Source organism: Apis mellifera, linkage group LG2 (genome assembly GCF_003254395.2).
Source record: "Apis mellifera strain DH4 linkage group LG2, Amel_HAv3.1, whole genome shotgun sequence".
NCBI classification, from domain to species: domain Eukaryota; kingdom Metazoa; phylum Arthropoda; class Insecta; order Hymenoptera; family Apidae; genus Apis; species Apis mellifera.
Window position 1 is genome coordinate 8,747,160 of NC_037639.1, and position 27,583 is coordinate 8,774,742.

Below are 27,583 nucleotides of genomic sequence, written 5' to 3' on the forward strand. Positions count from 1 at the left end.
AACGGAGTCGTTTGTCGAACACGGAGCAGTACGGACGTGTTATTCTTCGTTCCTCGTAAGTATATTATATTATTTAATAGATTGATTAATTTTGTTTAAATAATTATAAATTATTATTAATTATCGTGACTATTGTGTAAAGAAAAAATGGTGAAAGAACGAGTGGATGTAAAAATTGTGGATAAAAAATTTCGACTGTAATTTTCTTTAAAATTCTTACAATTATGAAAATAAGTTACGAAGTTTTTTAACGAGTTGAGCAATGACAAGAGTTTAATCTATTTTCCACTCGATCGATTCGAAATCGAACACCGGAAATCGATACTTCTGCAACCATTCAACCACGCACAGTGTCCTCTTTTTTTTAATTGTCTTCGTCCTTCTATTAAGTCTAGCCAGACCATTACTCACGTTAGTTGGTTCTACACAAATTGATTCCGGGATAATTAGAAACGAGAAACACCTACAAGCGAGCTTCCTCTCACACGTGCACCCCGGTATTATACCCGGTGCGCCCGTTCTTTTTTCCCAAAGCACTTGAAACAAAACACAAGTGTAGTTGGAGCTTTTCGAGTTCTAACCGATTCCATCGAAGTCGAGCTCAAAGTGCAATTTCTCCCTTAATCCGGTCCAGCTTGGATACCATTCGGCCAACTTTAACTAATTTTAACCGAGCTGGAAGCCGTTCCACGATGGTCACTTTCCTCCTCTGTATATCGAAGTTTCGCTAGAACCACGGAATTACTTCGAGTTTCGGACTAAACGTTCAACGTGTCCGCTCATGTCCGCTTAACTCGTCCCTAAAATCATTCCCCTCCCGAAGAACCTCCATTTTCCAAAAGTTATCCCTCCCCTTCGAGTTTCATCGAACGATACGAACTCGGACCGAACCTGAATGATCGCTGTGCCGTGGAATTATCGCGTCGTTAGCCAACGATATGCCAATGTTACCAGCATTCCCGTTGTGTCGCGCATTTTTCACAAACGTGGCTCGAGAATTCCAGGACGCTACACTCCTGTCCTTCGTATTTGCGTATCGACGTGTCGTTAAACGCGATTATTTATCTTCGTCAAAATCGTGTCCCGCAGCGAGGCTGCCAAACAAGCACGCTTATGATATATCGCGACCTATTCAACTCGTGTACAAACTCTTGTAACCTTGAGGCCGCATCGCGTGGCTCTTCGATCGTCTCGCCTCCTCTTCGAATTCGATTCCTTTTTTCATCGCGTTCTTTTTCTTTTCCTTTTTCGACCACGTCTTTACTTACAGGAGGAATCATCCTTCGGCGGGGAAATTAGGCTGGCGACACAATGGACGGCCAGGTATTACGAGATCCCCCTCGGTCTTAAAATCACCATCCATCACCCGGATCGGACGGTTGCCTACGTCTAATATTATTATCATAATATCACCCTCCCTCCATTGTGAGAAGGGGATCAACGCCACACAATGACGCGAGAAACGCGCGAGATTTGTCGACACGTTGATGACAAATAATAAATCGTTATATATATATCGAAGATATTTTACGAAGCTTTCGTTGAAATTATACCGATTCGAAGAGGGATAACGAGTTTTGCAATTACACTGTTGGAATAATAATCTTTGTTCGCAGGGATCGAACATCGAAATGGGAATTCGAGTAGACGAAGAGGATCAAGAGAGTTTCATCTTCGTGTCGCGCTTCTATCTCGTGGATAACTCGAAACATTGACAAAGGAGGCATCAAGAAAGGAGGATAATCGACATCGTTGCCCGCGATATTGCTTCGAACAGACTGTGCGGTAAGCAGGAATAGTGATATTTCACGGTAGCAGCGAGACACGGTGGAAGGGAATCTTCCACCCTGATCGAGCGTTTCTGCGGTTCTTATTGGGAAACTCGAGCGCGACATCGCGGGATCCAGAAGAGAAATAGGGTTCGAGAGGCATCTCGAGGTGATGGAGGGCAAGACTATATAGCGAGCGAAGAGGATAAAGGATTCGAGGTTTAATATCTCGCAGGAGACTTGCATTTCTGCATTCTCGATCAACGATCTTGGCACGTCGATCTTCGTGCCTCCAAGTTTTCCTATTCTCGAGGAAAGAGAGAGATGCAGGATGCAACTTCGTCGAGATTACAGTTGACCAGTCTTCTTTCTGGCAAAAGTACATTATAATCGTCGTATTAAAATTCTTGATTGCGCGCGTGGTTATACGTCTTCGTACGCGTTGCTGCAAACGAACTCCGCTCGGCTCGGTGTCACGTTGGACGATCCTCTCGAGCCAAGTGACATAAACGATGATGCATGCATCGCCAAATGACAGCATCCATCCCCCATCCTTCCCAACGATTATTCCCGTCTCCCTCTCTCTCTCTCTCTTCCTTCTTTCCAATCCATCCTGCCCTCTCCCTTCGATATGCCTCTAACTCCCCCCCCCTCGCGTTTTCCACCACCTTCCTCTCCACCTTCCTCCCGCACGGTCGTGGATCCGTGAGTCTTTTGATCCCTTGGGACAATCTCCAATCTCGAAACGAGGCATGGCGTTCCATACCGTCGCCTATATGTCGTCGTCGTCGAAACGATCGAACGAGAAGAGATTTCTCTTCTCTCTCTCTCTCGGAACGGGACGCCAATAAATCCTCGCAAACGAATATAAAGTGGCCAAGGCGTACACTTTGATTTCTTTATACAATACTTTCCAAGAGTGGGTAGAGACATTGAGATGATCGATGCTACTCATTTCCACTCTTAATCTCTCTTCCGATAAATAAATTATTTAGCGTATAAAACCCTGTTTAAAAATCCATTTCTCGAAAACTTGTGATCGAATCATATCCACTTTCTTTTCTTTCTGTCTCTACGCTCTTCTTGAGAAATTCTATTGAGAAATCGTTTTAAACTTTCGCAATCTCAAAAATACAGGAAAAAACTTGCACGATTCGGAATGCACATTCTTCCTTCTAAATTAAAATCGATTTAGACGAGGGGGGGCGAGGCGAGGCAGGATCCGATAAACAGCTGACAGGCGAGTCGAACGGGCGGTAAACGGTGGTAAGAGCGACAGAACGCGAAAGGGGCGGCCACGGCTCGTTGTCGAAAATGCGGCCGTATATCGTAAGCATATTTCCACCGGATGGGTCAGGCGGCACAGGTTATCCTATGGTCCATTGGTCAGCCGGGGGGTTAGTCGACCAGCGGCCACCAGCTCTTGGCCCTTGGTTGCTCGCGTGAAATAGTAGCTGGCCAAGCTCCAACCTCGTACGTTAGTCCCTCCTCGTACGTATCTCCCATGGAGGTCTTCGTCTTCTCGCTTCGCCCACCTGTCCCAACTTCCGCCACTTCCTTTCTCCTCCTCCCTCTTTTCCCACAATCGGTGCGCCCCCATTCGCACGAACAATCGCGATTCCATCCGACCTTTCTTCCTCCCCGCGACACGTACAACACCGCGTGCACGCGATCGCAGGATCAGTTTGATCTATGAACGTCCTTTTACCCTCAGATTCCACTACGATTTCGTGCACCTTTTCTCGCGACTAAAACGTGGAAACTTACGAGCGAGGTAGGTCAGGATATCGTGGTTCAGGTTAACGTGGTCGGAACTCGAGCGAGTAAAAAAACTGTCGAGAAAGAGTCTGAACGAATTTCTCTTCCATATCTGACTCGAACGATCGAAAATCGTTGGAAATTTTTGGCTTTGTTACCGTTGCACGGTTATATCGTTGCTTTTCATTGTTTGGCGGCAAGTGTTGACCGTTGTTCTTGTTTGGACGAAAGCGTAAAAATGCTCGGTCCCCTCTCTCCGTCCCTCCACCCCGTGGCGCACGCGGGAAATCGTCGGATATGGAAATGCGGGACCTCTTCAAAAATGTTCGTTGGTTCGGAAAATTTCGAGTTTTTTTCGTAACGAGATTCGCGCCCACCCAGTAGTGCAGGGAGGGAGAGAGGGAGGGAGGGGATTATTAAACGGGTGATCCCCAGGAAAATGGAAAACGTACGAAAACAAAAATAGAAGGGTTATACTTGCCGAGATGGCTGTACCCGTCCCCGGTTGAAAATAACGAACGCGCAACTTCGAAACTATAATTCCGAGCGACACGAATCCTCGCCCGCGCACCAGTTTGGCTTTGTGAAAATATTTGCGCCTTGGTAATTCATTGGTAATTCGACAGTTAACAAGTTTCGCTCGCAAATAGAATTGTTGGAATTCGCTCTGATTCGACGTGGCTATTTTCGGGATTAGAAAATCGATCCGATCATATAGCGTGATGAAATAGAAATGCAAATATCTATTAAAAAAAAGGAAAAAGAAAAAATAGTAAAATATCGAATTATTTCAAGATTTTATTTGAAATTTAGCTATGTGTATTTTATGTAGATACCGAAATTTTGCAGAAATCAGTTATAATTTATAGATTTCTAGTTCACGTTGCACCGATAATCAAAATTTTCATAAAGCATCGAACATATATGATTGAAAACAACGATTGAATTTTATTTCTCATTCCACATTTCTTAATCCTCCGCTGTTAACAAATCTTTAGAGACGCATTATCTTTCTAGATTTTTAGAAGAGAAATCCGTTTTCGCACAAAGGCGGCCGCGCCACTATCCGAAATCGCCATTAACGCATCGGATATCGAAAATTACGCGAGATCTTCAAACGAATCGTTCGCGTGCCGCGAAACGTGCTAATTTTCCAGTCTCGAACAGTATCCGGGTTGCGTAGCGTAGCTACAAACTTTTGAAAACATTGTTATGTCGATACTCCCTGTGTGTTGTTTCGCGCACAACCCGTTTGGTCGGGTTTCGTTTAACGCCATTGAACGCTCGCCACTCTGTATAATGCGAATAGAATTACATAACGAGCCGTACTTCGTTACACGGTAATACAGTGATTGCTGTTTCGCCATGAATTAAGCGGGATTTTCGGCAAATCGTGTAAACATGACTAGAAATTATTCGGCCGGAGTCGATAAATTGGGAAATAACGCGCGATATTATAACCGGCAAAACGAGTAATTTTCTTCCGGGAATCGATTACCGCCACCGTCGTCTGTCTTTATCCCGCGTAAAAGATCGATTTACGCGGGAATCAATCTCCAACATCGATCGCAACGTTAAACTTGCAACGACCAATGTTGCTTCCCCGACAAGCGATCATCGACGAATTCCCTCCAACTAGAATCCTGTGCAACGTTAAAATTAGCGCAACGTGATTCGATCGAAACGTGACGCGCAATCGACAATCTCTCTCTCGATCTCCTATCCTATTTATTTCCTCTCGTTCGTATTATATATTGGCCGATATCGATGGAGTTCCCCTCGCTCCCCGAGAGATAGGCAAAGTTTGCAGAAGAAATTCAATTGGCGTTGCGCTGAGGACGGCAGGCATTAGAATTCGCACGGTGGTGGCAAGGGAAGGAGGAAGAGGGGAAGGAGCAGGGAGCACTACTCAGGGGGGGAGAGTCGCCAACAAAGAGGCAAGTACGCTGCTCGTGACGTTTATCATACTTTATTACCTTTGCTTTCGAGCCTCATTGTTCGTCCGTCTGTTTTGTTTCCGGTTTTAATTTGGACACCGGCCCTCCCTTCGCGATGCCTCCCCTCCTACCCCCGGTCATTATCCCCCGAATGACGCGCCAATGAAGTTGGCACATTATCATTTTCCGTTTCCCTTTCCTATCCAGACGCATTAAATGCAGCGGCTTGGTCAGCCCCGATATTTATATCCCGGGGCGGGGAGGGGGAAGGAAGGATGCATCGCGGTCGTTCGAGCAGGATGACAGCCGGAGGAGGATGCGTAAAAATAAATTGCAATAATCGGGGAATAATTTGAGATTATAAATCAACATTACTTTCAACGTTCGCCTCGTGCAAGTTTATGTCGATTTGGTTAAAACATTATCGTGTATTTCATCGTCGATTGTGATTGGTCTTTTTTTTTAAATTAAATTATTAGATTGTCAAGATCTGTGAGTAGAAAGGGATTCGAGATTATTCACATCGAATCGAAAACGTTCCCCTCTGCCCGAAAACACGGGTTCTAAATTCTTGATCGCGCAATAATAACGATTTCACGAAAATGAAGTACGCGTACACACAAACCGCGAGAATCTCATTCATATACGTTTCCGTTAACAAACCACGGACAAAAACGGGTGTTCACGATTCAATTACGATCGCCAACACAAAAATCTTTTGTGTTGACCCTGGGGAAAAAATGCAACGGGAGAAAGCAACACGTTTTCCACGCGCGATGAAATTAATTACGAGGGACCGTGCCGGATATTTCGAACATGGTGAAAAATGTTGCCATCATCAAATTAGAACCAAACAGCCAGTGGACAATCGTAATCGAAATCATCCTCTTTCTTGATTATTCGCGTTAACTCGTGAATCAGTTTAATTCGAACTTAAACGATTCTTAAACGATTCTCTTCGTCGCGTCTTCGAATCGAGAAGAAAAGAAAAGAATGCGGGAATCCAGGAAAGGAGAATTCGTTTCGTCTCTTGCTCTCTCTCTTTCTTCTTCCCCTTGAAATTATTTTCAAATCAATCCGAGGACGAGGAAGAGAAGACAGAGAAGCCATCCTATTATCCGCATTGTTATTCCCCTTCCACCCCTTTTTCCTCGTTCGACGGGGAGAAGGTGAACGGTTTTCCAACTATCTCTTTATTTCCTTCGTGAATACAATGTCGCGTAGCCGAAGAAGATTGCTGTCTCCAGGCCGGGAAAGATCGCACGGTGAATTAGCCGGCCGATTAAACACGAGTTTTGACAGCAATTTCCTGTCATCGACATTTGTTCCGCTTCGCGTCCCCCCATAACGCAATAATGACTCGTCTCTTTCTCCTCTGTTTTCCTATGTCGATGCAATTAGAGCGCCGCCGCGTACGAGAAAGCTCGAAGAAAAAGAGAGAGAGAGAGAGAGAGAGGAAGCTTGATTAATTGGAGATTTCCTTTCAGGGTGATACACGGTGTTATTAATCGGTCCGCTTAACGTCGTTTTACGATAGCTATCGATGTAATTTTTCCTGCAAATATGCCAGAATTCTTATAATACAGATTTATAACAGCGAGAGATAAAGGGGAAAAGTAGGGAGAAAATGGAGAAGGCAGAGAAACGTTGCGTTTCGTATATTAATCGTGGTGAAATGGAACACGAGCTCGAAAGCGGACGAGCTCGAGCTCGGGAAAAACCGCGAAACATTAGAAAATAAGCGTCGTAAATCTTGCGGGCCTATATACATCAAGCCCTTTCCGGCTTGGCGAAAATATATTATGCAATCAGGAATAGGGGAAGTGGTCTTGCGGCGGGAAACAGTGGCGGGAAAACGGTGAGGAAAAATGAGCCGCATAACCGGATATATTCAACCAAACCGCAGGCCTGCTTTCTTTCGCAACTGTTGGTTTCGCGAAACTGGGTCACGATTGCGATCGGCAAAAATTTCCACCCCCTCGCTCGTTAACCGTAACTATCCTACGAAACGGAACGAGTATATCGAAGGGGGGAGGGGAGGGGCAGAGAGAAGGTGAATCGAAACTGGAAAATTCACGCACGCGTACACGTTTGAGAGAGCTTTTCCAGCCTGTTTCTCGGCCTTTTGATTAAAATCAAAACTGATTTATTCGCCTCACCTCCCCACGGCTATGCTCTCCCTCTCCCTCCTTCCTTCCTTCCTTCCTTCCTTCCTTCCTTCCTACGTTGATACGCAGTTTCAGTTTTTCGTTTCGATAAACTTGCCCAATTCGAACGTCGATTCTCTACGAGGAAATCTATTACTGACCAGTTTTTCTTTCTTTTTTTAGATCAATTAACGAGTTGCCGTTCTATACGATTCGATTCCTCCTCGAATTTCGACACTGGCTATCCTATACAGGAATCGTTGCAACGTTCAACAACCACTCCCGTCGTACTTTGACACCGATCAACGATTTTCGGCTTCGATATATTGACCTTTTTTTTCTTTTCTCTTTCCTTTTTTTTGCCCTTTTCCACGCTTCCATATCTCCACGCGTGGCGGGATCGCGATTTCTCCATTAATATCTGGTGACGCGTCGCGCGAGATAACGAATTCACGACACGGTTATGGGCTCCCTCCCCCTTCGATCGACAACGATAACGTGGCGTTCACAGAGTTTTCTATCGACTTCGCCTGTCTTCTCGAAAAGCCAATCGTTTCGAACAATCGTAAACGTTTCGACACCGGTCCACGGGGAATTAAACCGGACCGGCGGACCAGGACCATTTTTGTGTATCAACGGGCGGAATTACTATGCATAAACGTCGGATTAAAATCGTACGACTTGCCCTCCCCCTGCCCCCGCCTACAGGGCAGGGCTCGGAGCAGGATTTTTCGCTCGAAAATGGCCAGCCGCCACTTTTCGGCTTCTCCCTTTAAATCGTATAAATTCTCATTAGCGCGACAATGCTGTTTCATCGATTTCGTCGCCGGGATCCCGGGATGCGTTGTTACAAACCGTTTTCCACCGTGTCTCCTCGTTCGCCACCCGCTCGCCCCACGTTTTATTTAATATTTTACGCGTCTCGTTAACGTGGCCGCCGTGATTCATCGGTCGGCCAGCGAAATTCGTGACGAGTCTCGGATTTGTTTGCGAATTTGTTGATGAAAAATTTGTTAATCCCCTCCCTTGAATAATCAAAAATTGAAGTATACGGTGTCTTTATTATTAACGGATTAAATCACCTAATCTTTTTTTTTTAAATAAGCGAATAATTCGATCATGCAAAAAAAAAGAAGAAGTGTTATTAGAAAAAAAATTCAATTCCATAAAAAGAAAAAGGATGATCGTCAACACCTCTCTTTATAGGAAGGAAGGAAGGAAATATTCCTTCCCACGATAAGATTGCGTTCGGCTATCTCGTTGGCGTTATCGAAACTTGCCGTTCCTTTTAGTTTATGCAGCAGCTCGCTCTATCAAGCGTTATCTGTGGCCCGGTCGTCTTCCCAGGCGGCTTGGGAGGCTTTTCCGCATGCCTTATTCAACGTTTCGTTGGATATTTATGGAATTTAAATGTTTTTAAATTCGATACACCGAGACTGGGCCTTAACGCGCGCGGCTCAGCCCTTTAACGGGCGCGAACAAGCGGGTCGTCGTCGTATCGACTCCCTCGACCCTCGGTTGATCGATGATAATGAGCTGATAGAGGAGAGACGACAATTACCGCTATTAGCTACTCCGACTCTCGTCGTCGGAAGACGCACCGTCGAGTATACAACGCCGGTAGACAATGTTGTTAAGACGAGTCTGTCCTCCTCGAAGAGGAGCGTGGATGCATCCGCGCGGATGACACGAGCAGCGCAAACAGAAATTTCCGCGGCGGTCATGCATAATGGATGAATCGTAGCGAACCCATGGAAGTATTATCGATCGACAGGATCTACGTTTACGGGTTTTCGTGACGAAACTTTCGACGCGGTGGATTTCGTGTCGAAGAAGTTGCGGAAGATTAGATAATTATCGGTGTTTCCCAAGTTTTCGATCAACAATCTGATCAACACTCGCGAGACACGCTTCTACTACCCCTAATCTAGTGGAAAAAGATGATCGATTTCGATAGTGTTTTCTATCAGAATGGGATGAATAGATGTGATTTTATATCTACGAAGAAGAGAAGATTTTATAAGAGGAATAATTTGATTAACGAGAAGAAAACTTTTTGCATAGAACGATCTTATGAATGAATCAAGATGGCTCTAAAATCAATTGTTACAAACCAAAGTATCTATTAATTTCTCTCCTAGCTATTGCGTTTTTCTTTTAATTTCCTCTTTAAAAAAAGAAAAAAGAAATCCTTGGGCAACACAAAGTGTTCTTCTTATATTTAATAAATACCTTGGCGTACCAGTTGTTTTACGTAAGAAAGCTTGGCCGCTAATCACGGTTGCTTTCTTCTGTGCGTGGTTCAACCACGCGTATTCTTTCTCATCGGGGCTGATATTCCACCCGGTTGAACTCGGGGTATTTCGCCTAATTAGCCACGCTCACGACGACGATTTCCGGGTGTTCGAGAGTTTTATATCCACGGTAGAGATATATATATATATATACACGCGCGCAGGGTAGGCAGAAGGGGAAAAAGAAATTCCCACCCTCGTGGAACAATGCTTTGCTCGGTGGATATGTTACGTTCGGTTACAAGACCACGTGCTTTAACAAGGGCCGTGTTTAGACCGCCACGATCAGGTCGGGGATCGCCGGAGAGAGGGAGAGAAAGAGAGAGAAAGAAAAAGAGAGAGAGAGAGAAAGAGAAAGAGAGCCGAACTAAACCTGCTGATGTTAATTATTTTTACGAAATCGGCTGGTGCCGGTTCTACCTTTTTTGGGGGAAACAACCAAACGCAAACACAACGGGAGAGGCTACCGGATCTCGTGAAAATACTACCGCCTGTTTGCCTCCTGGGCTAATGATATAACGATGAATGGCCGTCGTATTTCGGGATAGCTGGGAGGAAAACGTGGGATTTAGGGATATACTAGGTAGATTCCTTTTTTTTTTTTTTTTTTCATGGATATATAACAACGCGAATGGATAGGAAGTTGTACGAAATGTAAAACAGAAATACAGATATATATATATATATATATATGTCCATCTCGAATATTCGAGGATAAATTTCGAATAGGTAAATTGAAGTAAATTGTCTGGGGAGTGAAACGCGAAACATGGGGAGCTAATTAAATTTGGTTTTGAATGTTGTTTAACTTTACATAGTTGAGCGCGGAATTTTGAAATGGAGAAGAGGAAACGAAGAGGATACGTTTACCACGATTTCGTGGTGAGATGTGGTGTATTTGGAAATACTTCGTGGAGGAGGCCGAGATTTTTCCTTCGTATTCAATCTTTGTGATCGATGAGTGTGTACGTTTCTCATTTAATTGACGAGGTTATCGGGAATCAGAAGGAAAGCATCGTGAAACGATACGTAACATTTTCGAGTTGGTTCGGGGAATCGATCCACTGCGAAAGAATTCTCACATGTGGACCACAATTTTTCCATTTTTCCTTTTCCGCGATCAAAAAATCTTTCCCAATGTTCAAATCTTCGACATCGCGTCCCCTATGCAGAAACGTTCTATGGTTTTGTCTGATTCTATCGGGTCCTTGTTTCTTTCGGAAATATTCTACTTTTTCTACACCTTTTTCTTTCCATCCTTTATCGCCTTTCGATTCAAAAGACTTCTATCGTTATTTTAATATTTTCTTTTTTTCGTTTCGCTTCTTCTCGCGAAACTTTCGATTCGTTTTCTATTAATACAACGAGTCTGTTGTTGCAAGTTATATAAGAACGTGATTCAATGCATGATTTAACATTTTGCATATTTGCCGGATATATTTGTTGGATATTGTTCACACGTTTTAATTTTCGAAAGAATCCGCAGCATAGGTAATTACTTTAATTCTATTACAAGTTTCAAAGCGTGCTATCAAAAACTGAGTTAAAATTTAATTAAACGAAAACAACATTTAACGAAAAGTTTTGGTAAACTAATTAAAGCACGAAGAAACATTTAATCGATCTCTCGCGGCATCCGATCGAACTACCGCCACAATAAACGACCGAATCGAATTACACGGTGAACGGAATCGATGGAGGGCGGTGTGTAAAGTGTCGTCAAGTGTTCCCAAGAAGATTTTGCATTTCAAATTAACTATGGCCAATGAGTATTCAAGGGGAGTATAACACGGATGTGTTATACGCTCAATGGCCGGAATCAAATGATATTGCAGATTATAGGCGGCCGATCGATTCGATAAATCCTTTGGTCCGTCAGCGCCTGCCCAGGCCCGTACACCTATAATGCGAATCGCGATCTATTGACTCGCGTACGCATAATAGTCCCTCTCAGGCTAATGCGTGCACCGCGGTGCATCACAACACCAACGTCTTAGGATAATCTACGTCAAGCCGCAGGATCGGCGCAGCTGCAATAGACGTGCGGCTTTACCCATTGTTTTACCACGAAATAACGATCGATAATTAATTGAGCGCGCGATAATGGGGCAAAATATCGCCAATCCACGGTTCGATAAATTGTTTTCACTTTTCACGAATAATAACACGATATCGAAACTCGCGCGAAGAATTTACAAAAAGATATCTTCATCCAAAAAAATTCACTACATAACTTTCATTTTCGAAACTTCGTTACCAGATTAATATTATCGATCGCAAATAAATAATTCGTTCGAACAAAACTTTGCAGGATGCAAAAATTCCTGAGAATATCCACATAAACGATTAAGAGAAACCTCGAAACCTCGATTATTTGTCACCGAGCCCAATAAGAACAACACTTCCCTTGCAAGACACGGGAAAAGAACGAATCGATCTACGAATCGCGTGCACAGCTCCGCGTGGCTCCGCAAAAGAACCGAAACCCGAGACCGTTTCGTCTACCAATACGGGGGACATTAGCTGTAAAGGAGGAGGGGGAGGAGGCGCAAGTTTTTCGCGCCCCTTTAAAGTTTGGCGGTCACTCGACATGCGACTTTTATTGCTAATGCAGTCTGTGTCGTCAGATCCGGCACAATAAACGTTGCGGTCCCCTTCGGTCGACGAAGAAGGCGTCGAGAAGGGAGGGAGGGGGAGGCTGGTACATACACGGAAAATATGGAGAGGCAGAGTCGAGACTATCCGTCGAGGCGAGGCGGAGAGGTGGATATGGCCATGGGGAGGAGGGGAGAGAGAGGGACACGCGGATGGTAGTTTTATGCAAGGGGCGATCGTTAATCAATCACGGGGGTCCGTGAGTCGAGTCTGTGGCCCGGGTGTCACGACCGGAAGGGCGGGAATGATCGAAGGAGAAGAGAGGGAGGGGGGAATAGGGACGATAAATATTGTTTTTGCCACGATCCTTGGGACGTCCGCGGAGCGGCCAGCTCTCTGAGCGAGCTCGAGAGGGAGGAGGGGGTGGGAAAGGAAAAAAAGTTTCGAAGTTGTTGGAACCTGTTTCGTGGAAGACCGTTTTTACGCCCCCGCTTTCGTGCTTAGTTTTATTTATTTGGCCGCCTTTGACTTTGGCTCGATCTCGAAAGTTCGGTGAGCAACGAGAATCGTTTTCGAATAATCGCGTGATCGCGTTTATTTCATTCGAAAGTGGAAAGAGGCGCGTTTTAATTTCGGGAAGCATCGAGGCGTGTGAACATATCGTACGTGTAGTTGGCATAATGTTGTGATAATGTTGAGGGTAAACGAGGATAAAATTAATAGGTGATTATGCAAATTGTTGGAAAATATGTTAATCGATGTAAGATAAGATACAAAATTATCCTCGTGCTTGTACGTTATTACGAGGATTCATCTATCCAAAACGAATGGCCGGAAGTTAAGTCGGTTGATGTTAATGTTTGCGTTGCTTAGAGAGAAATAAGAATATTTTAAATATATAACTTTTTTTTATATGAGGATAATAATTCGAGAGTAAAGGATAGCTTTGCCAAAAAATCAATGAGACGTGTATATATATATATATATATATATACGTTATAACGGAGGATTGTGAGAGTATAAAGTGGAATAATTTTTAAACTTTGCCTCTGGAATTTAATTTAACTATAACCCCCGTTGTAGAAACTACATATTCTGTTATTCGAAATATTATAGTCCATTGTTTCGGTCCATTGTTTTTTATCATTGTAAAAATTCCATGTTACATCAAATATTATTTTTACTGCTTCGTATTAATTCGTTAATTAAGGGAATTAATGTAGATTGAAAAAGAAAAAAGAAAAAACGTCATTTTTCTTTTCAATCGATTCAATGAACTTTATTTACGAATTGAAATCGAATTGTTGCACTGCTTTTTACTTCGATTACACTCCGATTATCGATATTTTTAACAATAGACCGAACATTTGTATTTATTAATCACAAACTCGAATGATACGAGTTTCATTTATTACCGGATCCGAACATTCTTTGATAATCATTAACCCGTCAATAATTCATCACTTCAATTTTGACATTTCTCAATAATGAATACGAATTCCATAAATACACTGTATCCCATTTTATTTAATGCACAAATAATTTCTTTAAACACAATAATTAATCATACAATTCTACCTACACATTTTTATTATTTCTTCTCCATCCTTTTATGTATATATATATATATATATACACCCCCAATTTTAAGTGTCACGTTTCAATACTTCGATACGAAATAAAACGCACGCGAAATTACGAAACGACATTACGTATCGCAACAAAATAATCACGATAACAGAAGGCACGATCTTAACATTCGAGATACGGTAGATCCACGGTAAATCTCCCCCGCCGACAGACGGAATGCGCAAACAAGACGACATTGCGAAACCGTGCGGGCCGTGCTTAATCGTGCCGCTTTTCCCGCGGCCGGATCCGCAGGCGTGTAACGCGGCTCGGATCGGTTATCGATCAAAGGGAAGTCGAGACAGGGCCGAACAACGAATTGCCCCCCGGGCCAATTCGCAGCCAAGGCGTGGTCTTTTCTCTACGTCCGTTAATCTCCTGCAACCGCTCTAATCGCGGCAATTCGCGTCCAATACGATCGTATCGGGCTGCCACGCAATGCTCGCGGGAGCGCAAGAGTCCGGTAGTGACCGATAGAACCGGCTAATCGTTCACGAATACTAATTACACACCTCTAATCACCGATTCCGCGAAACGCCGCGTCGATCGTGGCCCCCGACACGCCTCATTCGATAATTCCCTCTGCCGCTCTCCGTTACTTCGACTGGCGAATCCATTTTCTGGTAAAAGAACGTTCGACAGTTTTTCTTCTTGAAAAGTAAGACGATGAATCGGCCGATTAATGGATAAAATTAATACGGTGTCGAGGAAATTTTATATTTTATAATCTGATGGTGATTTATCGTCTCTTTATATATCGTTTTTCAATTTCATTGTATTCATAATGTTGAAGAGTTATCGTGTAATATTTGTATCCCGCGTAAACATTTTCTTCGAGGTAGCATTTTTCTTTTTTCTTTTAGATTCTCTAAAGAATTATAATACAGTGTTTATTGTTCTGTCCCGGGCAATCTCGATTAATTTACGACGGGATTTTTTTTTTTTCTAGGAAAAAAGAGAGGTCGTCACGTTAACGAAGATTATTTTTCCTTGTTCAAAGTCTCTCAACCCGAAAAGCGGGTTCATTATTGATACGCCTCGACATTTTGTCGACGCCTTAATGCCCCTCCACTCTTTAATGACGGCGTTAATAAGGATGGTGCTGCGCTACTTACGTGCTAAAGGACGCGACGAGGACGGAGGTAAACTGGTACACGGGCTTAATTACTCGTTGTGTCGGGGGGGAAAAAGTGATAATCGGTGCTGCTTACTCACCTGTAACAGAAAAGGGGGAGGGGGTGAAAAAAAATGTTCGGTTATTAATTGATTTATCGAGTGGGGATTAAAGAGAAAATGTTAAAGAGGGGGCCGTGGTTTATAAGGACGTGGTTTTATAAAGGGAACGGGCGGAATAATTGAAAAGAAGGAAGGAAGGAAAGCCTCTCTCGATGGCACTTAAGCCGCTGTTCCTTTTTTCGGCCAGACGGTCTCGCGAATACAGCTCGAGAAGGCTTGATTAAAAACGTGATCGTGAAAATTTGGTACACGATTTATCAACGTTTATTAAGCAATTTGATGGAAGATAGGGGATTGGGGAGGGGAGGGGGATTTAACAGAGATTTGATTGACAGGGATCGTTAATGTAATACATTAGAGCAAAATTGAATTACCTTCTTTGCTTTTAATTATTCAAAATAACGAGTATCGATAATTTCATTGATAAAAATTAATAATGATATTACTTTTTTCCTTTTCAGTCAATACTTTTCTCTTAATTAACTCGTGGAAGGGAGAGAGAGAGAGAAAAAAAAGAAAATAACAAAAAAATTGCTCGACATATGTGGTAAGGCGCGTTCTCGTTTGCGTTATCGGAAAGGAAAGAAGGACTAATTATGACGCACGGTTTTTAACAGTGGAGGCAGAGAATGGAGGCGTACTCTCATTCAAATTAGCCGAGCTGCATAAACGAGGCGGCCAAGTGGCGTGGACGCGATATCCTATCGCGGATGAGTTTAATAGCGTTAATATTAACTAAGCAAACGAGCGAATGGAGTCATATCAGTTGTGCACGCACGTGTATCGTTGGAACGTGCGTTCTATCGTTAAAGTTTGCACGTTGGAAGGCGTACACAACTTCCCTCCTGTTATAATTGTAACAAATATTACACCGTTCAATAAACTGGTAGCTGAACGTTTTATCTAGCTAATTGATAATCGAGAACTACCTTTGGACTTAGTTAAATGATCGATGACAAGTCGAATTTTTTCAACGATCAAATATTCGACTTTTGATGATTTGAATAAAAAATTATTTTATTCCTAAAAGATGCAATTCTTTCTAAGAATTGATAATTAAATAAGAGAAGAAGAATTAAAGTTATACAAAACAAAAGAGAGAGAAAAAATAAATTCATTATTTATGCAGTGCATAGATTCATGAATATGCAAGTTGAACAACCTTGAAAAAGTAGAAACATTAAGAAGATTCTACGAAAATAATTATTTCCGTTGTTTTCTCGTTACTACACTCTAGAATCGTTTTGATTCGAGATCAAAGCATACAAGCGAAACCTAATTAATTATTCCTGTTTAATGGACATGAACGTTGAAAACAGCGTGCGTTCACAATGCATCGGATAGAAATTTCAAAAGGAAATCTCGTTTCATCGGTACACCCGTTTGCATATCGCGTCAACGTTCGCCCCTTTGTTTCTTTTGGCGGATTATAAGGTAGCGGAATCTTATTAGCCGAGGAGGAGGAGAGCGGCGGCGCCGCGACAATCCTGGAATGCGACAAAAAAGGATTCTCGATTCTTTAACGAATTCTCGGGACAATTAACGGCCCCGTTGACTCCATCCCGGGATGATCGTTGTAATGGTCTCATCAAACTATCGTTTCGAATATCGTTCCTCCGAAAATTAACTTAATCTAAATAATCCCGTTCCACGGCAGTTGATAACGCGATCGAGACAGAGAGAGAGAGAGAGAGAGAGAAAAAGAAGAAAAAAAAACCCTTCTCGAAAACCTGTCCAATTTTCAAGTAATGCGATTTCAAGAACAACCGAATCGAGCGCGAAACGGCGAGGAGGAATCCGGTGTAACCGGTTCTTAATAAAAATGAAATCAAATTTTACAGCTTCGATCTCCCCCCTCCCCACTCACTACTCCCGATCCAACGAGCGCGATCTTAAATTTCCAATCTGAAACTTTTGCACAACAACACGCCTCCTCCATAAAAGAGGATAGGAACGAAACCGCATCTCCCTTGGAACAGGCCGGCTCTTCCCGTAACGATTGCGTAAATCGGCAATTTCCTATTTCGCGCCTCTCCAACGTTAAAGTCGTTCGTAAACACAGGTTCTGTGTCGAAAGATCGAGCGAGGGGACGGGGGGGAATCCTCTGGATGGTGCTCGGGTTAAAAAGAGAGAAAGGAAAAAAAAGAAATCGATGGAGAGAGAGGGGGGGCTCCGTAAATCGGCGAAGGATAATCCTGATGGGGCGCGTTGGTTGCGCGGCAACCAACCAAAGTGGCGACGATTCAAAAAATCGTAAAAGAGGAGGAGGAGGAGGAGGAGGAGGAAGCGCGGAATACGGCCGATGGGTGGAGGGGAAAGTTTCGAAAGCGGGGTCCCGACGATTTTTATTCGACGGCCCGTTCCTAATTGGACGGGACCGGTGGTGGCTGCTACCTTTCGCTAATTTATTTATCGACAGAACGACGGGCCGACGCGCTTTCTGAGCCTCTCCTTCGCAGCTGGCCAATTTAATCCGCAGTTACGTGCTTCCCTTTCAACCGGGGATTAATCCTCTGGTCGGTAACGGTGATGCTTGTTATTCTGACGATATTGTTTCACCGTTTTTTGCACGCTATTTCTCTCTCTCTCTTCTTTCTCCTCTCGTTTCTATTTCTTCGTTTGGTTACTACCATGGAACATAACCGTGAACGCGTGTCCAAGCATTGTAAATCTTTTAAAATATAACAAAAACTTGTATGCTTTTTTCTTTTCTCACTAAGATCTAATTTCTAACGCATCGTTTGTGATAAAATAAATTGTGATATCTTTCGAGTTCTAGGATTCTAGGAGGGGGATTCCACTTCGATTCCGCGTATATCTGTTAAGAAGCTGTCCTTCATTCTCTTAGCCTCGCACGGGGAAAAGAAAGGGAGGAAGAAAGGGAAAAAAAGGACGGCATCCTTAATGGGAAATTTGTGTTTAATCCGTGTGTTGACAAGGGAGGGATTCCCGCAGCGTCCTATCGATGATCCACCATTTCCACGGACGAGCCTTCCTTCTTCGGCACGATGAAATTCAATCCGCAACCGGAGGATTCTCTCTCGTTAGGGATTACGCCTTTCGCTCCTTAAAATCCTGCCTCGCCGGCCCCGTATTGTCCCGCCGTAATAAGGTATTTTAATTGGTGGTTGTTATTATGTTCACCAGCCGGCCTGGATCCTGCCTCTCTTCGGGCTACCATCGACATAATCCGAGAACGGGAAGAAGCACGGGCAAAAAAGAGAATCGAGAGACGGAAGAAGAAGAAGAAGAAGAAGAAGAAATAAGAGACGATCTCTCTCTCTTTCTCTCTCTCTCTGACTGTTGCGTCCTTCAGGAAAGAAAAACGGAGAGACGGCGGCCGGGAGAAGAATGAAAAGGGAAATGGAACCAAGTTCAGCCAGCTCGAGGAAAGAGAATGAAAGAGTGTAGAGGCCGTACCATAATGCTCGCTACCATATACAACATGGCGCGGAGAGGAAAGACAGCATCGGTTCGTACGTTGGGTGACCAAGGGTCAACCAGATACCAAGCGGGCTCTGTGTTTCGAATGCCTCGCGCCCGATTAATTGCACGCTGGCCAAGATTTATCGGGCACAGGGATGAGAGCACGACTGAAACGGTATTCCGGCGCTCGTTCTTTGCAGCGGTAATTGCCCGGTACCGATTACTAATTGCTCGTACTCTCGGCCCACGGTGCCGGTTCACCGATTTGGGGGAGCGCGGCCGCGATGAAAATGCCACGAAACGAAGCATGTGACGACCGACACGGTGAAAGTATTTCGTTACGTTTCGTCGACAACAGGTTGGCCCGGCGAATCTTGCGGGAGATCTTGAGGCAAGATCTCGATTGATCGATGAGACGGAATTGAAATCCAACCACGAACATTCCTTTTTCAAAAACTCTCCGTGTCGTGGAATCGAGTGAAAAATTCTCGCGCGGTGGTCATTTGTAAATAATGAAACGCGTCTCGAAATTGAAGCCCTCAGACTGGCTGGAACTTTCGGAAAATGAAGTTGGAAAGCCACAATGTATAAGTACCCCTGCAAGGGCGCATATTTGAGTAGCCATTAACGGCTTTGGCCGTGGTTGCTTGTCAGTCGATAAAAGTTTTCATCTCGTCTCTCTTTCTCTCTCCTCCTTATAATACCTTCCTCCTCGTCCCTCGCAGACGTCTTTCTTTCTCGTGTCCTCTCGTCATCCTCCCTCTCTTTCCCGCCCCATTTCCATCTCGCATTTTCTCTCTCTCTCTCTCTCTCTCTCTCTCTCTCTCTCTCTCTCTCTCTCTCCGCCCCATCTTCATCGGTTCGAAAATTCACCAACGCGAAACTCCAAACGACGGACCGTGTCCTCGCCTATACCAGGATTTCCACTCCTGTGATAGAGACGGCGGCGTGAATGTCGGTGCGTTAATAGACTTGAGCTTAACTTCTCCGCTAATGGCCACCACGGTCAAATTTGATATCCATTAAGCATAATGAGATAATAAAGTCGCCGAATGATCGTCGTTGAATTAATGGTTAAGTAAAATAAGGATGCTGGAGAAGTAGCCCGGTTAAAATCAATCAACAAGAAACGTGCGAAAAACCATACGTCATCAGTCGAGATTCTTAATTTCCCAAATTTTTATTTCGTTATTCCTATTTCCACGATAACTAACGCCTTAAGAATTCGATTAAATAGATCTTTCCTTCGACCGTTTCTTTTCTTCGTCTCCGTTTTTTGGTTAATGAATATATCAAGTCGTTTTAACAATTGTTAATATTTATTCAGATATCGTTCGCTTCTCAAAGTGAATGCAGAGAAAGAAAAACTGGGAGTACTTTGTAATCCGATTTTTGAGAAATAAATCGTTGGTTGAACATTTCTGATGTGTTAAGCATAGACAGAGACAAATAGACGTTTTCGAATAATTTTTATTTCGATGACCATTTAACGCCATCTCGCGCGCGAGCTCGTGCGATAAAAATTTTTGTTCATCCTTTGTAAGAAAAATTGTAAAAAAAAAAAAATAATTCCGAAGGATTTAACCACGTCTCCGCATCGCTACGTACGAAATGAAATATAGATGCTGCGAGATACGAGGAGATATAGTATTGAAAATTTGTCAAAAGAATCGTTTCGAACCCCTTACAAATCACGTTGCTTTTCGAAAAATATTACTCGGCCACGATAAAAAATCATCGCGCCCCCGTTCCTTCCACGGTTTGACTTGCACGGGGGATCCGTGACCCCCTCGTGTGTTCTACGCGGTGCATAGAATACGCGCTTTTTTATCAAAAGAATATACACGGCGGTGGGGAAATAAATAAATGCAGATTTCTGGCAGGGATTTTTCATTATCCGCGGATACGGGCGAGCCGGACACGCGTCATAAATCAGCGCCACTCTCAGCGTTCGTATAGAAAAATAAATGAACTTTTACGAAGTTTCATTCGTCCCTCGAAACTCCGTGGACACCGCGTATATCACCGCCGTCATCCCTCTCTCCATCTCCATGATTCGTGGAACGTGGAAAAGAGAGAGTGCGAGAGAGAGAGAGAGAGAGAGAGAGAAGTGAGCGCAAATTAGATTAAAGCTCGATAATTAAAACTAGAGGTTCGACGGTGTAATCTGCTGATGAAAATCTGCTCTGGTGTTTCGCCTCGTGCGCGCTAGCCAGTGTAGGTAGCCAGTTTCGATTTTATTTAAAACGCGTTAAACAACTTCGCTGCGGTTAATGCGACCGTCCATAAATCGCTTGGATGGGATAAAAGTTATCTATACTCGGGTCGCGGCCGATCGTTTCGGGATCGGGTTATTACGCTTTGCCCACTTATTCAACCGGGGTGTACTTTCACCTATCAAGCGGATTTTGAAACTGGATTAAAATATTGTGTCGAAGAAAATTAAAAATATCGTATAATTTTAAGACGTTAATTGAAAAATAATGAAATATCGTTTGTCGTTAACGATGTTGTTTGATTATTGTACGAGGCGAGCTCCTATAAATCTTCAATTTATTAATTATTTTCGTCGATCAATGTTTTATAGCCGCACGCAGAAATTTCGCGTCATCGTTTCCCCCGCTACGAATCTCGCGCTTCTTTATAATCAGAGAATTCGATCGCAAATTTAAATCACACTCTCCGCGCAAATGATTTAATTAGCCCGTGACTTGAATTAATTGGTTAGACATAGTTCGAAAATCTCTTTATTCGAACTTAAAAATTTATCCCGTGACGAATTAATTAACTACTTCGATAATTGATCATTGACTTAATTGTCGATCGAACTTTCGAACCAATAAACAATATTCGCGAAAAGAATGTTGTCGGATGAAAGGAAAAAGAAGAAGTATTCGACAAATAATAAAAATATCTTATATATCGACACTATTCGAAAAAAAGAAAAACTTTTTAATTTTTAAAATCAGGATTCGAATTCTACAAATAAAACGAAGCTCTTTATCTCTTATTTGATTGATCTCGATTATTGTTCCCGTTCGTCGCGCAATAAACGAACGCTGCAAACGCTCTCTTCGATTCTAAGGCGATTGCCACGATTGCCGCTACCTTTATTTCTCGCAAACAATTCTGGAGGAAACAAGAGGAAGCAATAACATCGGTGCTCGACGTCAAGATCGAGGCAGGAATTCAACGAACCGGTCCACCTCGGTGACGATCAATCTCGTCCTACTTAAAATCATGAAAATAAACGGACGTTCGCGTGATCGATTCGATATTGCTTCTATTTTCTTTTTTTTCTCTCTACTTGGATGGATACATCGTGGCCATCATTCCATTTACCTGATCAATCCACTCAGGTAAATTAGCCAATACGAATTAACGATCTTACAACGATCTTACTCGAACGACTGAGATATTATACGATAAAATAGACGTAACAAGCTCCGTACACATCCTGCTAACATCCTCGTCGAAAGAGAAAATAAACTCTATTCGCGAGATATTGAATTAGCTGGGAATCTCGATTGGATTAAATCCGCGAATCATCGTTAACGATATATATCTAATCGTGAAAAAGTTTTCATGGCTTGTCAAATCGCTCGTTTCATTTATTTTCCATATAACTCGGGTGATATTTTATCGAGGAATCTAATTTCGAACCGGTGATAACGGAGAAACATTAATTTTATCGTTTGTTGAAAAATGAATTTCTCTGGAATTAAATAATCGCGCTTTCTCCGAATCATGGAAGAATTGAGAACGAGGAGAGGATCGTTCGAAAATGCAGACACAACTTATCGAAATCGCTATTCATTGAATACCTGTTCCCTGGTCAACGATCGTTTCAACTTATCTCGTACGAATCTCATTTCCCCGGTTTAATTACCGGCCCCCTCGTTCGCGATACTTATCTTCATGTTAAAATAATTAACGAAAAGTGCCATTGGCGAATTTAATAACGATTAACAAGATTATTACCCCGTGAAATATAATTTGAACGGGGGGGGGAAGGGGGGCGGATCAATCAAACTCGTGCTCGAATTTACCCACCTGTACCTGGATTTATACGGTTTTAATTAACACCGGTGAAACACTGGAAAAATCCGGCGATAAACTTACACGAATTCGTATCTCTCTCTCTCGACGGACAACGTCTGTTAAATTTTCCGTAATCCGTCCATACGTGATAGCTCGAACCCTGCCCTCGAACCCCCACCCCAGCCCTGATCTTTTCCATTTACTTTCTAATCAACGGCACGACCCGTTTTTTGATCTCCGCCACTCGGCCGGAATTAGGAACGGTCAATATGTGCTTCGATTTCTATTACCGCGAAAGAATGTGATCCTATCGGCGCGTGATGAGTTTCAAACGAAATAACAGCGGAATTCCATAGATAGAATTCTCGTTAACGGATTCCGACGTACGTACATACACGGTTGCCCTCTATCCTCCCTCGATAAATCGATTCGTCCGCTCCTTTTCTCCATTTCCGCCAATTTCGTTCCAATGCTTTTCCAACCGTTCCCACCGAATAAGGACTCGTTACTCCGCCGCGAGCCCTGGAACCCGTTGTGGCGATCCGTTCGGCAACACAACGTGGAATGAAAATATACGGAAACCAATGCATGCCCACTTGAACATAGCACGGCCACGAAAACGTGGACCACCAGGTGGTCGAGGGATGGAAAATTATGGAAACTTTGGCCCGTCAACTGCGTTTTCGACACTTGCTGTTTCCCGAGTTTTACTCGCTCGAGTGGAATAATTCGTCTTTCTTAGCCGAGTTAAAATTAAGATAAGATTAATTTCTGGTAATCGTGCAACGCACCCTCGTGTCACGGATACTAAGATTATTAATTTTTCTATGCGAAATTTTCGATGAAGTGATGCACGTTAAAAAGAAAGTTAAGGTTAAACTTTTACGTTCTCTTTTTTTCATCGCGAGATAAAATTAATTTGATCGAAATATTTTTTTCAAACGTAGTATTGAGATTAATCCGTTTGGCCTAATTTAATCCTTTTCGAGTACCAAGTATAATTAATATCGTAATATATTACCAGTAACATTCTGTAAATAAGAGACAAACTTTTATCCCAAAGTTGTGGAACTTAATTAATTTCGGAATAAAACTTCCTGAGGCGAGTCGATCGTATTTATATATATACTTATTAGTAAAAGCTTCGAGAAACGAGCATTTTAAAACGAGCTGGCGAGAGAAATTAGGATCAATTTGCATAAAAATTGAAACGAAAATGGATTGTTCGACGAGTGTTCGATTAAAGTTTCTCTTTTAGGGGGGAGAGGAGGATGGAAACTGGGAATAGACAGTTTCTCGAAAGATTGCTTTATCGGTGGGAAACGGTAGTCGGCGGAAGGAGAAGCCAAAATAGATTCCGCGGGAAACGTTTTATGCGACGTAATGAGAGGAAAATGCACAGGTCCCGCGCAAAAAGAGTTGTGCACAGGTTCGCCGCGTGCCACCACCAACGACAATGGACAAAGTAAAATGCATTTGCAGAATGTTTCACATCCTCAGACAGAGCGTTCGTTGTCTAGACTAACAAATGACTCGAAGCTTTTGTGTCATTCCATTAAAAAAACGGCCACCGAGCTTTGTCCCGCGAGAAAAACTTACGCTTAAAAACTCGAATTTTAATTTGTCGACACGCGCGCGCTTGCCCCAGAAACGTTTCCATATTCTTAATTAAGAGACTGACTAATGAATTGAAATTTCAATTAAACTCCTTTGAATACTTGAAAGATAAATTTTTTAAAACAGACCATCATTAATGATCAAGATCCGATGCGGCCAATTAATTGCCAAATTTACACCGACAGACTAATTTACATAGTTTATAAAAATCTCTTTCCTTATTACGTTCTAAACGTTATCTACGTTGACAAATTAAAATCGAGATTAATATTAAACGAATGATTTGTCGACTGAAAAAACAACGAACATTTGATCCGTGTGTACATCATTTTCGAAGAATATGACTCACGCTGGTTTCCAAACCATAATAAATAAACGCGTTAAATTAAAATCCGAGAATTAGAGTGTCGATGACGAATCAAAACACAACCTCCTATCTTATACTTTTTGTATCCGGATCAAAACATTCTACAATTTCGAGAAACATCGTCATCGTTAGTCGAGGACTGGTTCTAAAAGCGAAACCATCGGTTTCGGAACGGAATTTCAACATTCGTCCCTTGTTACAATTGCGAGCGACACGGCCGCAAAATTTCGTCGCTGTCACGCGCTCGGTCAATGTCGGGACCAGTGTCGGCCAAAAGTTTGCGGGGGGAAAAAGGAGAAAAAAGACGGAGGGAATTCGCCGGCCAGTAATGAGAGGAAAATCGAGCAAGTTGGGTAAACTGAGTTGCGCCAGAGACTCTCTTCGTCGGTAATCGAGCATGCTGCGGTTCGTTTCGCGAAAATGTCACTTCGTTTACAAAGTCGTGTGGAAGCAACGCGTTGTGCTGGCCCTTTTATTCGACGAGTCGCGAAAAGTATCCCCGTCCTTGCGGGAGAATACAGCAACAGGATCGGTCGATTGCACGGCGAAATTAACTCTCGACAGCCACGTTCCACGCAGCGTCCTCGACTCGACCACCTTGTTTTCCGACTAATAGGGTTGGCCGTCGTCTATTGAAACTTTTAGGACCACGACCATTGCGGTGAGCGTAAAAGCTTTTCACGACCGATAGATGATTTTCAATCGCGTATTTCGAGCTCGAACATGTGTATGAAGATGATAGAACGACAAGATTGGAGATTCTTCGTGGTGTAACGGTTGATAGTTGGGCTGTTAATATTTGGCTATACCGGTGGTTACATTGAATTGGGCGGGAAGACGGCAAATGCGCGTTGAACTGGCCGCATTAGAGAATAATCCGTTTGCCCATTATCATGTATGTATGTATGCACTTGCATTTGGCCCCGTTTGTGCGCATTACTGCCTCCTGATCGCTCGTCATTAAATCATTAACGCATTATCCACGCTAGATCTATTTTTCCTATACTCCTTATTTCCCTTTCACCGTTGATAGTTAACGAGAGGAGGTTAATTACGATAGAGAATCGTGTGCGGAAACGCGTGTGAAGTTTTTTTCAGCGAAGTGTGGATTTCACGTGTGTGGATTGAAAATAATCACAGCAATGAAATTTCTAATTTTTTTGTCTCGCTCGAAACGACTTAGTTCCGAACGCAAGATCAGGATTAAAGAAACCACGATGAGAAGAACGTTGTCCTTTGCTTTGTTTGTAAGAGAAAAAAAGAAAAACATTTATCACTTGATACGTTAATTTTCTCTCGAATTCGAAGAACGAGCCAGTTTCGAGGGATCCAGGAAACTCGTGAAAGAAAATTTCGTTATCGAAATTTATTATCGAAGGCACGACAATTTCCCTTTTAATCGATCTCCCTAAATAATAAACGATTCCCCCGCAAGAAAATGGAAACTTAGAACGCCTCTATCCACGGCACACCTATCGAGCTGTTCCTCCTCCTCGAACGAGACACCGAAGGACCAATTAATTCGCGTTTCGCGGGGAGCTCGATTACTCCTATAAAGACTTTAGGGGCGGGAAAAGCCGGCCGTCTACTCTAATTGGCCAATTTTCGCCGCTTAACGTCCAATTTATTACTATCTTCAAGATCTTCCTGCCACGTCGTCGTCCTCGTCCTCGTCGACCCTCCTCCCCGGCCGAGGAAGGCCGAAAACCGCTCTCCGGAGTATAATCCGATCGTCGAGTCGATAGATTGGGATCAGGATGAAGACGCGGCAGTGGTTGGGGTGGGAAGCCTGGGAGCCTGGACCGCTAATTAAAATGTAAAGTAATTTCATCCAAGATTTGCGTGCCAATGGCCGAGATCCGAGTCGGATGCCCGGTCATCGACGACGGCGATCAGAACGGCGGCGGCGGCGGGAAGATAGTGACTAATGGCCCTTCTAATTCTGACTAATCGCCCGATGCCCACCCTCCTCGCCTCCCCTCCGCGGCTCGATGCCTTTGACGGGGTTTATGCGTTCGATACTTAGCGACAACCGGGTGGTCGGTCTTCTTTCACGAAGCCCTGCTAATCCTCCTAATTGAACCGACTGACTATTCTTCCCGGCACACAGATTTCATTGTTGATCTTTTAATCTAATCGATCGAGACGAAACAGAAAAGGAAGCGTGGAATAATAGGAGGAAAATATAAATATAAATTCGAAAAGAGATAGGATTTTTGTTGCGGAGAACAAAAAGGGGGAGGGAATGTAAGAGATCGAACGAAGCGAGAAAGCTCTCGAGCACTCGAGAGGGAAATAGAGAGCGTTTAAACGGAGTTTTTGAAAGTTTGGAAACCTCCAAAGTGGAGAGGACGAATAGAAGACGTATAGAGTTTATAGAGAACGCGCGAATAGAGAATCGAGACGACGGTTATTCCAAGTTCTACTCTCTTCGGGAGTAACTATTTCGAGTGAAAGTTTGCGCTTAAGAAAGCGTTTAATCGAATAGAATTGATGCATAATATAAATCGCGGTTATTCCCTATCAAACAAAACCACGAATATTCCTCTCCCCTCTGCGTACGTGCACGAAAACGAGTTGAAATCCGATTTCACACCTCCTCGCCCGTAAACTTTCAACCATCTTGAAACTTTCAATTTCGAGAGAATACTGATGAAAGCTGAAACACCTCGGTTCCCGTACAAATTTCCCCCTCTCTTACAATTTCCTTATATAGGCCTCTCTTAACAGCTGTAAAGGATTCTCAATTTCCTGGCCAATGGTAGA

The 27,583-nt window shown here is 43.2% G+C and overlaps 1 long non-coding RNA gene across 1 annotated transcript; it reads left to right on the top strand.

Moving 5' to 3' along the window:
• The first annotated feature begins 13 nt into the window (after positions 1 to 13).
• Positions 14 to 15,873, top strand: LOC102654348. Its single transcript, XR_003304184.1, has 4 exons — positions 14 to 55; positions 1,617 to 1,785; positions 15,079 to 15,271; positions 15,827 to 15,873. It is a non-coding gene; the product is annotated as an uncharacterized LOC102654348 (long non-coding RNA).
• Positions 15,874 to 27,583: the final 11,710 nt, after the last annotated feature.